This window comes from Cervus canadensis, chromosome 28, assembly GCF_019320065.1.
Source record: "Cervus canadensis isolate Bull #8, Minnesota chromosome 28, ASM1932006v1, whole genome shotgun sequence".
Classification (NCBI taxonomy): Eukaryota; Metazoa; Chordata; class Mammalia; order Artiodactyla; family Cervidae; genus Cervus; species Cervus canadensis.
The window spans coordinates 40,851,219-40,868,306 of NC_057413.1; the positions used below are offsets into that span (position 1 = coordinate 40,851,219).

General features: G+C 52.4%; 1 protein-coding gene across 4 annotated transcripts in view; it reads left to right on the forward strand.

Moving 5' to 3' along the window:
- Positions 1–17,088, forward strand: part of PPARD (peroxisome proliferator activated receptor delta) — an 86,417-nt gene that overhangs the window by 48,656 nt on the left and 20,673 nt on the right. The window lies entirely within an intron of this gene.

Sequence of the window (17,088 nt, forward strand, 5' to 3'; positions counted from 1 at the left end):
CTCCTTCATTATCCATCCCACCGGCCTCCGGGAGGGGGCCGAGTTCGGGACCGGGGCCCGGGCAGCCCCGCGGAGGGCACACTGGGCGGGTCCCGCGGGGAGTTCTGGGGAGGTCTTCTGCCCCTGGTTCGTGGCCTCCTAGGGCCCTCCTAGGTCCCCTGGAGGGACACAGGGCTCGGGCAGTCAGGCAGGCAGAGGCCAGGGAGCCTTGGAGAGAGAAGCCTGGAGGGAAACAGTGTGAGCAGACCCCCCATCCCCTCTGCTGGTGGTAACACTCGGGCACCTGGGCAGTGCTCTGCCTGACTCTTCTGAGGAACACCTTCTGTCCTTCTGCCAGACAAGGCTGGGAGCCTTACCGGGAGCCTGACATGACTGAACAGGAGGCCTTCCGCTCCCTGAACAAATCCCCAAGAGTCATCTCTAAGTCACTCAGTCTTGGCATTTCTGGGTCTCCCTGGGGTTTCTGCACACCCTTCCTCCTGGCTCCGAGGTCCTGAGGCGTGAGATGGCAGGGTTTTGACCAGTTTTCTCCCTGAGAACTCTTTAAGGCTGTCAGTGCAGGTGTAAAATCCAGAAGCTGCCATCAGAATGTTCTGAGAATTGGAAGGAGAGGGCACAGGCCAATCTTCTGACTCTCTGAGGTGCTTCGGGGTTTAAAAAAGTCTGTTCTGGGCTCCCTGAGACTTGAATGCTCTTGTTTGTTGTCCTTTCCCTCCCTCACCTCTGGCTCTCCCTTTGGGAGACTGCATGCTTTCCAAATATTTGTGAACTAGGTGTTTATCTGGGACCTTAGAAAGCAAGCAGACAGGTGTGTACCTGAAAAGGAAAGAGAGAACAGAAAGCAAGAACTGAAAACGCCTTTGAGAGCTCCCACCAGGCCAGCTTCACTTCACTTCCTCCTGTCAGTGCTCGTCCTTAGTCCCCTGAGCTGATTTCTCCCGAGTGAGACCCACAGCTTGTGTGAGGGAGAAGGAGACTCCTGGCCCTTCAGCTCAAGGAGACTCCTGGCTCTTCTGCTCAGACTCGTTAAAAAAGTTAAAGCTACAACCATGTGAAAGCAGTTCATCTCCCCAGCGTCACACTTGGCTCCCTCTCCTTCCAGACCATGTTCCCTTCACAGTCGCTCATGGTGTGGGGCGAGCGTGTGTCAGCTCCGCGACGCAGGCAGATAAAACGGGCGTGGGGCAGATGAGCAGCTCGACCACGCGCTGTTTCCTCCCAGCCATGTGTGTCCGCCGTCCTGCTGAGGCAACACGTCTCTGCCGCCTGCAGGGTTGGCAGAGAAGTCCATGAGCTGCCTGTGCCACAAGGTTGCATCTTGAGGTGGACTTCCTCAGCTTTCCTGTGAAGTCTCACATTTATATCATGCTTTTAAAAGTTGGGTTTTTTTTTTTAATTTTGCTTACTAAACACAGCACATATTCATCATAGAAAATTTAGGATTTCCTTGGTGGTCCAGTGGTTAAGACTCTGAGCTTCTAATGCAGGGGGCTCAGAGTTCAATTCCTGGTTGGGGAACTAAGATTCCACCTGCCACGAGGCATGGCCAAAAAATTTTAACAAAGAAAATTTAGGAAAATCAGATAAGCAGTAAGAGAGTAAATAAAAATTACCCCAGAACTTGCATGGTGGTCCAGTGGCTGAGACTCCGCGCTCTCAATGCAGGGGGCCTGGGTTCGATCCCTGGTAAGGCAACTAGATCCCACATGCCACAGCTAAGACCCAGTTGTTGTCATTCAGTCGCTCAGTCTGACTCTCTGTGACCCTGTGGACCGCAGCACGCCAGACTTCCCTGTCCTTCACCATCTCCCGGAGCTTGCTCAAACCCATGTCCATCGAGTCGGTGATGCCATCCAACCATCTCATCCTCTGTCATCCCCTTCTCCTCCTGTCCTCAATCTTTCCCAGGATCAGTGTCTTTTCCAATGAGTAGGCTCTTCGCATCAGGTGGCCAGAGTATGGGAGCTTCAGCTTCAGTATTAGTCCTTCAAATGAATATTCAGGGTTGATTTCCTTTAGGATGGACTGGTTTGATCTCCTTGCAGTCCAGGGACTCTCAAGAGTCTTCTCCAACACCACAGTTCAAAAGCATCACTTCTTTTGTGCTCAGCCTTCTTTGTGGTCCAACTCTCACATCCATACATGACCACTGGAAAAGTCATAGCTTGGACTAGCTAGACCCTTGTTGGCAAAGTGATGTCTCTACTTTTTAATACACTGTCTAGGTTTGTCATAGATTTTCTTCCAAAGAGCAAGCATCTTTTAATTTCATGACTGCAGTCACCGTCTGCAGTGATTTTAGAGCCCAAGAAAATGAAATCTGTCAGTTTCCATTGTTTCCCCATCTACTTGCCATAAAGTGCTGGGACCGGATGCCATGATCTTAGTTTTTTAAATGTTTAGTTTTAAGCCAGGCTTTTCACTCTCCTTTTTTACCTTCATCAAGAGGCTCTTTAGTTCTTCTTCACTTTTTGCCATTAGGATGATGTCATCTGCATATCTAAGGTTATTGATACTTCTCTTGATTCCAGTTTAAGCTTTATCCAGCCCAGCATTTCACATGATATACTCTCAGGCACTCCTTTCCCAATTTTGAACCAGTCCATTGTTCTATGTCAGGTTCTAACTATTGCTTCCTGACCTGCATACAGGTTTCTCAGGAGACAGGTAAGATGGTCTGGTATTCCCATCTCTTTAAGAATTTTCCACAGTTTGCTGTGATTCACACAGTCAAAGGCTTTAGCGTAGTCAATGAAGCAGAAGTAGATGTTTTTCTCAATTCCCTTGCTTTTTGCATGATCCAGCAGATGTTGGCAATTTGATCTCTGGTTCCTCCACCTTTTCTAAACCCAGCTTGAACATCTGGAAGTTCTCGGTTCATGTACTGTTGAAGCCTAGCTTGAAGGATTTTGCTAGCATGTGAAATAATAGCAGTTGTGCGTCGTTTGAACATTCTTTGGCATTGCCCTTCTTTGGGATTGGAATGAAAACTGACTTTTTCCAGTCTTGTGGCCACTGCTGAGTTTTCCAAATATGCTGGCGTATTAAGTGTGGCACTTTAACAGCATCGTGTTTTTTTAGAATTTGAAATTCCATCACCTCCACTAGTTCGTAGTAATGCTTCCTAAGGCACACTTGACTTCATACTCCAGGATGTTGTTCTGTGTATTCTTGCCACCTCTTCTTAATATCTTCTGCCTCTGTTAGGTCCATATGTTTCTGTCCTTTATTGTGCCCATCTGTGCATGAAGTGTTCCCTGCTAGGACCCAGAGCTACCAAATAAATAAATAAAAGTAGATATTTAAAAATAAAAAATTATCCCGAAGGAATAACGATCATTAAAATTTTGGCATATAAATTGTATAATATAAATGCTTTTCATATTTAATATCTCATTTAACTTGAAAACATTTATCTCAGAATGAACCCATGTGCTGGGACTCAAATCCAGCCAAAACCCCGTTTGGGACTCTAACCCATGTGACCGGGACTCAAACACAGCCAAAATGCTGCTTTGGACTTGAAACCATGTGGCCGGGATTCGAACCTGGCCAGAAGCCCCAGTCTTCCAACTGAGATCACACACCTGGTCTCAAGACCTAATGAAGCTCAGGTTCTTGATGTCTCATCGCAGAAAGAATTCAATGAGAGACAGAGTGAAATGTAAGAAGTGGATTTATTTAGAGAGAAACACACTCCACAGAATGTGGGCCATCTCAGAAGGCGAGAATGGGCCTAAGAGAAACACATTCCACAGACAAGAGTGTGGGCTGTCACGGAGGGTGAGTGTGGCCTCGAAATGTGGCGTGGTTAGCTTTTATGGGCTGAGTGATTTCGTAAGCTAATGAGTGGGAGGTTTATTGCACTCTTTAGGGGAAGGGGTGGAGATTTCCAGGATTTGGGCCACCGCCCACTTTCCAGTCTTTGATGGAATTGCCATGGTGCCTCTCAGTGTGTGATTTATACCGAGGATCAGCTCTAGTTGAAGTTGACTTGTCTGCCATCTTGGACCCACTTAGTTGTAGTCAGGTTATGTTGATACGTAACCTCGACGTATCCTCGAGATAACGTCGTTCTTTCAAAGGTTATGCCCTGCTCCCTTCCCTCTTATTTCAGTTCCGTCTTACAGGTGGGATAACTGAGCCAGGGGGCTTCCCTGGTAGCTCAGTGGTAAAGAATCCGTCTACCAGTGCAGGAGACACGGGTTTGATCCCTGGATCAAGAAGATCCCCTGGAGTAGGGAATGACAACCCACTCCATTCCAGTGTTCTTGCCCAGAAAATTCCATGGACAGAGGAGCCTGGGAGTCTACAGTCTATAGAGTATCAAAAGAGCTGGACACAACTGAGCGACTAAGCCACACACACACAACTGAGCCACAGAGAGGTTAGAAGGTTGCCCAGAGGCACACAGCATAGTACAGAGCTGGGAGTGTATCTGTCACATGTCCAGCACCTCTCTCTCCACCGTATTCCTCTACCATCTAACCTCCAGATAGAAGTCGTGCTGGGGTCTGGATCTCGGTAGCACCAGGGCAGTTGCTGTCATTTGTTGCATTGCCTCATCTAAAGGTTAATAGACGCCCAGAGGAAAGAGTGTCTCACTTCACCCCTCATTGACTTAGGCGCAAAGAGAGAAGGAGAATGTACTCCTGAGATCTAAGGTGTTGCCCTTCCACACTTGGCTTCATCCCCTTGATTATTGGGGGTTTCAGGAGCCAGAGCGTGATAACCCAGAGCGGAGGAGGGGCCGGGAAGCCATCTAAGGACAAAGTGATGAGAGGCTTTGTCTGGAAAAGATGGCTCTGGGGATGAGGACAGTGCAGGCAGAGACTTGGTGACCAGATGTCAGACTGAACAACACCAGGAATGGAAGGCAGTTGAACGTGGGCTCTACTCACCAGGGTGGCGGAGACTGTAGCGTTAGGGGCTTCCAGGAATGGAAGTGAGAAGCAGGACCCTGGTGAGGCTGAGCGTGCCCAGCCTGCAGGCAGACCCGCTGCTGGTCTCCCCCGCCTCTTCTGTCCCCTGAGCTGCTGTGTCTCTCTCCTCCCCACCCCAGGACCTGCATTCCCCAACCCCCCGAACACCCTGTCCCTCAGTCCCTGAGGGACATCTGCCCTCTCCTGGACTTTATTTTCCTCGCTGAACCCTTCCTCTAATGAGCATAGTTTACGTTTAAGATCATTTCTGGATGACCCAGCTCTCCTTGGCCTTGACCCTTCCCCGAGGCCTCCGACAAGAGGCCATTTCCTCCCGCTGAGGACTCAGCCCCCTCCTCCCCTTCCCTGTTTGTGTGCAGCGTTCCCCAGGGTGGGTGCAGGTACCGGTCTGGTCTTACGGTCTTATCTTCCTCCTGGGCTGGAGTGGAAACACTTAAAAGGCTCCTGAGGGTTTGTCACTACCTCCCTGCCCCCACCCTGAGAAGACCTGAGGTCTGTGAATGAGGTCCAGGCCATTCCATTGGGTTCTGCTCTCAGGGCCTGCTCTGTGCAAGGATTTTAGAATTAAAGGGGTTGACAGGCCCATCACTCCTTCTCCGTGGGCACAATGGAGCCGAGGAGAAGGAGCCACCTCCCCCAAGGTCCCCTAGCAGCTTAGTAAAAAGAGCTGGGGAGCCTACAGCGAGGCCCTCACCAGCTGCTTCTAGACTCCCATGTTTTCCCCTCCATCCTTTTCTACCAATTGATCGTGACCCTGATAAGCTGTTCTTTTGGAATGATCTGGAGAGCAGGTTCCAGTGCCCTTGGGAAACTGAAACCAAAAGAATGATATCCATCGGGCTGCTTCAGGCCAAGTTGGCTTTTTTCCTGTTGTAAAAGTGTTGCAGGAAGGGGGACCCCAGGGCCCAAGAGTGGGCCCTTGTCTAACACTCGGAAATGAATTGTCCGAGGAGACAGATGAGCTGACAGAGCAAGAGACTTTATTGGGAAGGGGCGCCCGGGCCGGGAGCAGTGGGGTGAGGGGACCCAGGAGGACCGCTGTGCCGCTGGCTCACAGTCTCGGGTTTTATGGTCACAGGATTAGCTTCCAGTTGTCTCTGGCCCATCATTAAGACTCAGGGTCCTTCCTTGCCCGCATCGCTCAGCCAAGATGGACACTAGTGAGGATTCTGGGAGGTGGTTAGACGTGTGGTGTCTCCTTTTGACCTTTCCCGAGCTCTTCTGGTTGGTGGTATCTTGTTAGTTCTGTGTTCCTTACCAGGACCTCCTGTCGTAAAGTAATTCACGCAGAAGCTTACTAAGGTGCCTGGCCAGGTTGGGCAATTTCAGTCAGTGTGCTTCCCCCAATAGAAAGTTAGCTGTTACTGCGTGCCAGTCACTCCTCTCTAAGACTTGAGGATCCGCATGATTTTAGTAGACAAAAGTCTCTGGCTCGTGGAGCTTATATTCTTCTGGGGAGAGACAGGCAGTAAACAGATGAGTAAGAAGTACACACACTCATATAGAGGTACATTGTGCGTGCTCAGCTGACAAGTCCTGTCCGAGTCTTTGCGACCCCATGGACTGCAGCCCACCAGGCTTCTCTGTCCATGAGATTCTCCAGGCAAGAATCCTGGAGTGTGTTGCCATTTCCTTCTCCAGGGGATCTTCCTGACCCCGGACAAAACCTGTATCTCCTGCATGTCCTGCGTTGGCAGGCAGATTCTTTACCAGTGAACCACCTGGGAAGCCCTGTAGGTACATTCACGTATATATGTATGTGTGGGTATATACATAAATATTTGTGTATACACATGTGTGCATACACACACATCCCAGATGGTAGTAAGAACTACCAAGAAAATTGAAGCAGGGAAGAGAAATGGAAGTACCCAAGGCTGGACTGGAGTGGTTTTAAATAGGGTGATCAGGTTGACTGTCACATTTGAGCAAAGCCCTGAGGAGGTGAGGCAGCAAGCCTTGGGGCAAGGGCATATTCAGCTGGAGGGGACAGCTGCAAGCTCCGTGAGGCGAGCTATGCCTATTGCGTTCAGCACCAGCAAGGAGGCCGTGGTGCCTAGTATCCTGCGGAGGAGGTCGCAGGCAGGGGCCCCAGTTCCAGAAGGCCTTCTCCGGGCCAGTGTGAAGGTGGGAGGATATGATTACAGGAGGGGCAGAATCCGACTTAAGGGGATCACTGTGACTGCCATGATTCACTGTGGGGAATCATGGGTTGAAGCCAGAAGCAGAGAAGCCAGTTAGGAGGCCGTCACAATAATCCAGGCAAGAGATGATATTGCCTTGGACTGGGATCCTAGCAGTGGAGGTGGTGAGACATGATTAGATTCAAGGTGTTGATCAGAGGCAGAGACAACATTTGCTGACTCTGACATTTTGGCCTGACCATCTAGAAAGCTGGAGTTGCCGTTTACTGAGCTGAGAAAGACTTTGGGGGAAGTACCAAGAGCTTAGTTTTGGGTATGTTAGGGTTGTGATGCCCTTGGGCATCCAGTATGGAGATCTCAGAGAAGCTGGGAGTGGAGGAGTAATAGGGGAGGCCGGAGTGCACGGAAGGCCATGAGCTCACAGGAGACCATGCAGGCGGGGACTGAGGGGACAGGAAAGGAGCCCTTTTGAGACTAGGCCTGACTGGGAGCAGCAGAGAGGTCAACATGGAGCAGCCACTGAGGTCAGAGGAGAACCTGGGAGCCAGGTTGAGAACAGACATAAAGGGGGAAGGGTCCAGCAGTGTCCCCCGAGCTCTGCTGAGTCAAGTAAGATGAAGGTAATATGTGTTCAGTACGGGAAGTTTTAAAAGTAGAGCACCAATAAAATAATAAATCACCTGCCACCCTGTTTATGTAAGGAAACTTCCTTCCATTCTTTCGCTCGTCATTTTTATGGGAATCATGCTGTCTCTGTAGTTTTGTATTCTGCTACTTTCCACTTAGCAAACTTGTAAAAAGTCTATGGAAGCGTGAATATAATGGTTGGATAATACTCCATTTTCTGGGAGTGCCCTAATTTAATTATACATTCCTTTATTATTGGGCACTGAGTCATTTCTGTTATTCCTCATTATTATAAAAATTGATTTTGTTATTATGAATAACATTGCCTTGAACAGTTGGTACAGTTGGTACTTGGTACAGTTTCCTTTGAGAGGAATTACCAGGTCAAAGGACATGATTACTCTTAGGTGAAGCTGACAGGCAGAGTCACGGTTTCTCCTGGACAGAACTTAGCTGTAGGGCTCTTCTGCGTCTCCTCTCCCCTCGGGGAGGTTCAGAAGCCACTCCACCCTGCCGACCCCCATTTCTGCCTTGCTCCGCTCCAGCCGGAGTCACACGTCTCCTGGGCCGATCCGAGTTCCCTTCCCTCTGCCGCGGCCTGGCTGTGCCCTCCGAGCACTGCCCCTCTCCTTGCCCCCATCCCCTGTCCCCCCACCCCGGGTTGGTTCGTGGCAGCAGGAGTTAGAGCTCCCCTGAGGCTCACCGAGCATTAGGATGAGCCAGCCCAGCGTAGGCGCTCAGCGCACGCTAGCGCTGTGCCCTCCGCTGCCTGCGTCGAGCGATGAGATCGTGTACATGGAGGTGCCTTGTGAGCTTTAAAGGGCTGGCCGATGTCCAGATCTTAGTTATTGTTTAAAAAGAAAAGGTCATGAGCAGCAGTGTCCCGTCCACGCCCTGTAACCACGTACACCCGCAGCAGGGCCGCGGATGCACAGGCTGGTTGGTCTTGCTGGTGGAGACGAGGTGTCAGGAGTCCGGGGGGGCTGCGGTAGAGCTGTCAGGCCCCGGAACGCAGTGGCTGTTGGTGGTCATTGGCCCCCCGCCCAGCAGTGCCAAGTGCCACATGTGCTCCCAGGCGGGTGGGTGTGGCAGCCAGGGAGCAGTGAGACCAGAACAGCGCTGGGAGGCTGGAGCCCGGGCCCGGCAGGGCAGCCGTGGGTCTTGGAGTGTCCCGTCCAGCCCTGACTTTCAGCCCCGGGCGGGGCATGGGTGAGGACGCAGGTGAGGTGCTAAATACGTTCTCAGCTTTCCGTAAGGGCTCCATCCCTCGGCTCCTCAGCCCGGACCCTCCAAGGAGTGGGTCAGGGGGCAGCTCCCCACAGCCAGCCAGCCTGGGCTCTGGGAGGTGGCCCCTGTCTCACGCTGACGCCCCTCCTGGGCGCACCGGCACCCTGCAGCCCGTCCTCCATGGCAGCAGAGGAGTCCGTGTCTGAACGCTGCTCTGGTCCTGCCCATCGCCCTCGGAGCCCTCCCAGGCGCTGCTGCTCCTCAGATAAACAGCCGAGCCCTCTACCTGCCCCTCGAGGCCCCAGGTGGTCTCCAGCCTCAGCCAGATCAGCTGCCCCGAGCTCCCAGCACGCCGGGCTCAGAGGGTCTCTGCCACCCTCCTCCCTCTGAGGGGTCTCTGTCACCCCCTGGCCCTGTCACCTCACCTGCCTGCCTCTCAATCAGAGGCCACGTCCTCCTCGGGACCCCCTCCCCAAGTACCCACACCAGGCCCGTGTGGCAGTGTTGGTCCTTCAGAGCCCTAGTCATCCTTCAGAGTCAGGCGTTTGCATTGGGCACATGGTGGTGGGTGCTTAACCGAATGAATGAAAGCGGCAGGCAGCAGAGGAGAGAGGTGCTGGCAGCATCATAGCTCCCGCGGTCCTTGAATGAGAATGTTCTGGAAGCCCCTCGCTGCAGCCCTCTGCCTGCTGGCACCCCCGCCCTCGCCTCTGCAGCTCCTCTGAGCAAGGAGGGTCCTCAGCTCTCAGGCTCCTGAGGAGCGGTCTCTGTCGCTTCTCAGCACACCCTTCTTTTACCTTCTAAGAACCTTAAAGTATATTATTCAGTTTTCTTTGTTCAAAGCATATCTCCCCTTTGTCCCCCCCATGTTGAAAGTGTCCCATGCTCACTGTAAAAACTTTGAGGAACACAAAAAATACATAGTTAGGAAAATAAAGACCACCCATAACTGCACCCCTCAGAGGAAAGCACCGTTAACGATTTGGCTGTGTCTTCGGGTTTTGTTTCTGTGCATTATGCACATGTTTGTTTGTTTCTCCCCCCTCCCTCGCCGCGCTCTGGTGTGAGATTATTTTTCATATATTTTTAAATTTATTAGTTGTAATTGAAGGATGACTGCTTTACAGAGTTGTATTGGTTTCTCCAAACATCAGCCTGGATCAGCTGTCAGTACACGTGTCCCCTCCCTCCTGAACCTCCTTCCCACTGTGCGCGTGTCTGGACATCCTTGTGGTTCTGTTGTCTGTGAAGCCAGGACTGGCAGCATGGCCTCGGTCCTCCGTGGTGACGGACGGGGCTGCCCAGCGCCCTGACCCGCGCGCCGGGCTCGGGGGCCCGGAGCCGGCTGCCCCCAGGCCTCTCTTGGTCCTGCTTGGGGAGCTGTCCTGCCCACTCTGACCTCTTCTCTGAGCACCTCCTCTGGCTCCCTGAGGTCTCGTTTATTATAGCTTAGCTCCGTTCCACAGGGCTGATGGGCTAACTCTTGATGGAATTGGAAAAATTCTAGCACGGTAGGGGAGGGGTGGCTGGCTGGCCTCCTCTGGTTCCCACAGGCTCTCTGAACAGGATCAACCCCTCATTCCTTGGGCTTGGCCTCCGGGGATTCCAAGGCCACAGTGCCCCGAGGGGAGTGGGGTGACCTGGGCTGACGAATGGGAGCAGAGAGCACGGTGGAGCTGCTGGCCTGGAAAACCAGGGCACTGGGTCAGCACCAGTTAATGATTGAGAGGGAAGCTCAGGAGCAAAGCGGCCAGGCCCCGTTCCCGTGGGCTGTCTCACCACTGATCCAGAGGTCCGCTCCTCATCCCTGCAGTGAGGGAGGGACGAAATGCAGTGACTGGGTCTTCCCAAGGCCGGGCGGGGGACAAGGGCTCCGAAAGAAGCCCAGACCCAGAGCAGGGCGGGCCCTGTCAGCGCTCCCTCCTCACGGTTGACTGCAAGGCAGGGAATCGGGAAATTCAGGGTGTAGGTCCCTGGGACTCCAGGGGCCAGCGCTTGTCCACACTAGAATACCGCTCACTCCGTGCCAGCCCCCGAGGCGGCAGCAGCCATAGCCCGTTTGTTGGCTGTTAAGCATTTGCTGTGCGGTTGTCTTCTCCGCATGATGGCCACTCAGGTTCAGTGGTCATACCCCAGCTTTAGGACTGAGAAACTGAGGGGCTGGTGTCTCCCCCAAGTCACAGAGAGGGGGGGAACAGACCCCAGGCCTCACACACGAGGCTGCAGGGCACTGCATCTCAACGGCAGCGATGGGTGAGAACAGATACAGTGGCAGCTCTCCCAGCTGGACACAGTGTGGCTGAGGTCAGTGCTTTTGGCCTGTTTATTCATTCAAAGAGTGTATGCTGAGCAACCATTAAGTGCCAGGCACTGTGCCAGGTGCTGGGGACCTAACTCTGCAAGATAGATGGAAGGCGTTATCTGGGAAACTGATTGATTACGTGGTGAGCACAAACCAGCTGACAGATGTTGCAGTTCAGTGCGGTAACCGCAGATCTGGAGGACCTGGCTCAGGGTTGCAGTAGAAAGGACCAGCGTGGGGCTAGTGAAGGCGAGCTCCCTAAAGAAGGAGGGGGCTGTGGAAGGAAAGTAGCCCTTAGCTAGGGGCAGGAATGGCATTCCAGGCTGAGGCCAGCCCCTGTGTTCAGGGTGATGCCGCACCTGTGGTGAGTGGCGTCAGGCTAGAGAGGGCGGGACCAGAGTCTGTGGTGGTCATTTTCTGGCAGGAGTATCCAGAAGAGCTCTCACCAGGTGTTCTTGAAAAAGCGGTTCTTGGCAACTAGACAGAAGATTCAGGGGTGATGCCTCCAGACTGAGGCTCACAGATCTAGCAGGGCAGGAATATACCAGCTTCTGGTCCAGTGTTAACCCAGTACCACATGCATGCACGGCTCACAGTATTAGTGATTAAGACTTGAACCAACCTGCCTGGTTTCAAATCCTGCTTTTCCAATTACTGTGTGACTCTGACTCGATTACTTTCCCTCTCTGTGCCACAGTTTCCTCATCAGTTAAATGGAGATAATAACAGCACCTGTTGGTATGATCTAAATCAAATCCCTTATGATTTTACAGTGGAAGTGACAAAAGATTCAAGGCATTAGATCTGGTAGACAGAGTGCCTGAAGTACTATGGACGGAGGTTCATGACATTGTACAGGAGGCAGGAATCAAGACCATCCCCAAGAAAAAGAAATGCAAAAAGGCAAAACGGTTGTCTCAGGAGGCCTTACAAATAGCTGAGAAAAGAAGAGAAGCAAAAGACAAAGGAGAAAAGGAAAGATATACCCATTTGAATGCAGAGTTCCAAAGAACAGCACAGAGAGATAAGAAAGCCTTCCTCAGTGATCAATGCAAAGAAATAGAGGAAAACAATAGCACAGGAAAGACTAGAGATCTCTTCAAGAAAATTAGAGATATCAAGGGAACATTTCATGCAAAGATGGACACAATAAAGGACAGAGATGGTATGGACCTAACAGAAGCAGAAGATGTTAAGAAGAGGTGGTAAGAATACACAGAAGAACTATATATACAAAAAAAATCTTCATGACTCAGATAACCACCATGGTGTGATCACTCACCTAGAGCCATACATCCTGGAATGCGAAGACAAGTGAGCTTTATGAAGCATCACTATGAACAAAGCTAGTGGAGGTGATGGAATTCCAGTTGAGCTATTTCATATCCTGATGCTGTGATAGTGCTGCACTCAATATGCCAGCAAATTTGGAAGACTCAGCAGTGGCCACAGGACTGGAAAAGGTCAGTTTTCATTCCAATCCCAAAGAAGGGCAATGCCAAAGAATGTTCAAACTACCACACAGTTGCACTCATCTCACATGCTAGCAGAGTAATGCTTAAAATTCTGCAAGCCAGTCTTCAACAGTACGTGAACCATGAACTTCCAGATGTTCAAGCTGGATTTAGAAAAGGCAGAGGAAGCAGAGATCAAGTTGCCAACATCCATTGGATCATGAAAAAAGCAAGAGAGTTTCAGAAAAACATCTACTTCTGCTTTATTGACTACACCAAAGCCTTTGACTGTGTGGATCACAAAAAACTGGAAAATTCTTCAAGAGATGGGAATACCAGACCACTTTACCTGCCTTCTGAGAAATCTGTATGCAGGTCAAGAAGCAATAGTTAGAACCAGACATGGAACAACAGACTAGTTCCAAATTGGGAAAGTACGTCAAGGCTGTATATTGTCACCCTGCTTATTTAACTTATATGCAGAGTACATCATGAGAAATGCTGGGCTGGATGAAGCACAAGCTGGAATCAAGATTGCCAGGAGAAATATCAATAATCTCAGATACGCAGATGACACCACCCTTATGGCAGAAAGCGAAGAAGAACTAAAGAGCTTCTTGATGAAAGTGAAAGAGGAGAGTAAAAAAGTTGGCTTAAAGCTCAACATTCAGAAAACTAAAATCATGGCATCCAGTCCCATCACTTCATGGCAAATAGATGGGGAAACAATAGAAACAGTGAGAGACTTTATTTTTGGGGCTCCAAAATCACTGCAGATGGTGACTGCAGGCATGAAATTAAAAGACGCTTGCTCCTCGGAAGAAAATCTATGACCAACCTGGACAGCATATTTAAGCAGAAACAATACTCTGCCAACAAAGGTCTGTCACGTCAAAGCTATGGTTTTTCCAGTAGTCATGTATGGATGAGAGAGTTGGACTAGAAAGAAAGCTGAGTGCTGAAGAGTTGATGCTTTTGAACTGTGGTATTGGAAAGACTCTTGAGAGTCCCTTGGAGTGCAGGGAGATCCAGCCACTCAATCCTAAAGGAAATCAGTCCTGAATATTCATTGGAAGGACTGATGCTGAAGATCCAATACTTTGGCCACCTGATGCAAAGAACTGACTCATTGGAAAAGACCCTGACGCTGGGAAAGATTGAAGGCAGGAGGAGAAGGGGACGACAGAGGATGAGAGGGTTGGATGGCATCACCAACTCAATGGACATGAGTTTGAGTAAACTCCGGGAGTTGGTGATGGACAGGGAGGCCTGGTGCTGCAGTCCATGGGGTCACAAAGAGTCGGACACAACTGAGCGACTGAACTGAACTGAAGCGGACAGCGCCTTAGTCGTGAGGGTGAGATGTGTCAGCATACACACAGCCTGGTGTGTCGTGAGCCCTTGGAGAATTGGAAGCTGGAACCGTTATGACGGACGTGGTGAGCCCGAGGCCTGGAGCTGTGACTCAGCTTGGGCTCCGGCACAGAGAGAGGCGCCCAGGGTGCACCACAGTTGTGTGGGTCGAGCACATGGATGACCCTCCTCAGAGCATTCAGTCTGCTGCTGGCGTCAGGGAGTGCCGCCTCCCGGGGTGACATGGTAGGAGGGTTAGGGCCCCGGGTGGCTTGGTTGCTCAGACTCCAGACCAGGCCTCTCTGGAGCTCTGGGCCATTTGGGGTAAATTGCTCACTCCCTCTGCCTAGGAAGTCTGCCTGCCCAGTGTGAAATGGATGGAGTGGTGCCACCTCCCCAACTTTAGCTCCCAGAGAGGCAAGAGGGTGGGATGCTGGCTTAGCAGGCTTGCCTGAGCGTGTGTGCAGGCCAGGATGAGTAGCCCAGGCGTTTGTGTTTCGTGAGTTTCTTTTGACGGAGACTTCATTTTCTGTCCAAGCGCCACAGAGCAGCACCCCTCTCATTCTGGCTGCAGGACCCATGTCCTGTTGGAGGGCAGCACCAGCTTCTCAAGTGGGGCCAAGCTGTGTCCCAGGGAGAGTGTGTCTGGCCCTGGCACCGTGCTGGGGGTGGCAACAGCAAAGACCAAGGTTTCTCAGCCACGTAAATGTTAAACCTAGTGCCTGGTGCTACTTTTAGTGCCAGGGCTGAAGAAGGGAAGAAGGAACAGGGTGTATTGCAGGGAGAGTGATGGGTGGGGTGGTGGCTCCCTGTGAAAACCCAGCCTGTGGGCCTGGGCCCCAGGGGAAGGGTGGCCTTGGCTGCTGGGTAGAGGGCAGACCGCAGCTGCAGACGGAACAACCAGGGCTGTGTGACAGTGGACGGCCTCTGGCAGATTGCAGGGATGGGCCGCAGCTTAGGGTTACATCTGAGTGAGCAACAGCCCCAAGGGCTGTGTTTGTGGGTTTTAGAACAGCTGTAGCGCAGCTCCCCCTCAGCTGGTGTCCCTCGGCGGTCACAGGCCGAGGGGCAGCTCCAGGCTGGGAAGGAACATCCGCCTGGAATCCAGAGACCCTGGCCCCAAGTCCCGAACTCTAGCCAGAGCCCAGAATCACATCTGGTTTCAGGAGGCCACCACTTGCCCCCCCAGAACCTGAGAAGAGCTCCTCTGGTCGTGGTGAAAGAACGTTCTCCCAGCGGGTCTGCAGACAGGACGCCGGGGCTAGGGCTCGCAGCTCCTGGGAGGCCGGCTGGACTCGGGCCCGTGGGGTCTGCAGCCTGCGGTCCTCTGCTGCATCCTCCGGCGTGTTCTCTGAGAGACGGTAGTCAGGCCGGGCGGGCCTGCGCTTTTAGTCTCTTGGCTTATCTGCCCGGGGGAGCCCCTGGCGCTGGCCTCGGCCAGGGTGGGGGCCGGGGGATATGCTTTGAGGACTGGGCCAAGCCTGCCCCGCAGAGGGACCTCGGTCGGCTCCTGCCCCCCTCCAGGGTCAGTCCTGACAGTAAACTCTGTCCTGTGTCCCGGGTCACTCAGAGGGCACGAGGGCATGTGTGAGAAAGTACTGTGTCAGGTATCTATACGGGAAGCTGTGGTTTTTCCTCCTGTTCTCCTCCTCCAAGGCAGCCCCAGTCCTCGTGGCCCTCTCCCTGGCTGTCATCACCACAGCCCTGTGGGATTTCCCTGTCTCCACCGACACCCCGTCTACACAGATCCCGAAGCAGTTTGTTCTGATCGACCTCATGCGCTCGTTTCTATGGTCAGGGCCACCACGCCTGGGGCTCGCGGAGGTCCCATGGCCCGCCTCCTGTCACCACGCAGCACATCCCCGACACTGCTCATCAGAAGCCTCCTGGGTGCTTCAGCCATGAGCCGGGCCGAAGGTCTCACGGCCCTGCCCGCTGCACCTCCAGGCCTTTTCGTTCTGTGACGCGTGAGGAGTCCGTGTCTCAGGCCCTCGTGGTTTGGGTACTCGCTAGTTGCTGTCGCAGGTCTCCTGCGCGCCAGGAGAGGCGCGCACTGCTCTCGGGGGTCACGAGGTCCTCGCCAGCGCCGCCGCCACCCTCCCCAGGCCCCACTCTGCTCCTGTGTCCTGCCGCTGTGTCAGCTCGGGCGGCGCTCAGCTGCATGAAACTGCAACCTGGCACGCATTTAATTTTTCCACCTCATGAGCGGTCTGGGGACCAATGTTCCCGGGCTTGTTCCGCAGCTCCGCGATGCTGTGGCGACCCAGCTCCTTCCTACTTTGAGCCTTACCCTCTGGAGCTGTCTTCTCAGGCTCGTGTTTCCAGGAGACCTTCTAGCAGATTTCTGTCTACATACGGTTGGTCAGAATCGTCACCTGGGCACTGTCACTGCTGGACGCGTGGGAGGTTGAGTGTGTAGCCAGGCGTGTAGCTGACCCACGGAAGGTGAGAGGGCTCAGTGAGAGAGGGCTTTGGGATCGGTAGCACCTGGGGGTGACTGCCCCAGGTGGCCGCTCGCTCATCAGTCAGGGTCACTGGCAGCAGCTGCGCCTCTGAGCACTTCCCCCGCTTCAGGTCTGCTGATTCCCAAGTTGAGTGTCCAGGGAGGATCAGATCCTTGAGGAACCAGTTTACACTAAGCCAGACGCCCATCCCTGCAAGTGGGGGCAGCAGTTCATGCGTCGTGAATGAGGGAAGCAGCCCAGGAGTGCATGCATTGGCCAGGTCTGCTTAATTTTTCAGAGAAACAAGAAAGCTAGATTTTTTTAAGTTGTTTTTTTTTTTTTTAAATCCGTATTTTGAAAAAGTCTAGGCTTATAGAAATACTGGAAAGATTGTACAGAGTTCCCATATACCAGACACACTTAGCAAAATTGAGAAATGAAGGCTGGTACAGTACTATTCATACTAGCTGAATCAAGCAGACTGCAGACTTTACTTGAAACTTCCTAGTTTTCCCACCACCACGCCCTTTCTGTCACAGGACCAGTCCACCATCCTCCATTGCATGCGGTTGTTAAGGCTTCTGTCCGTGAGAC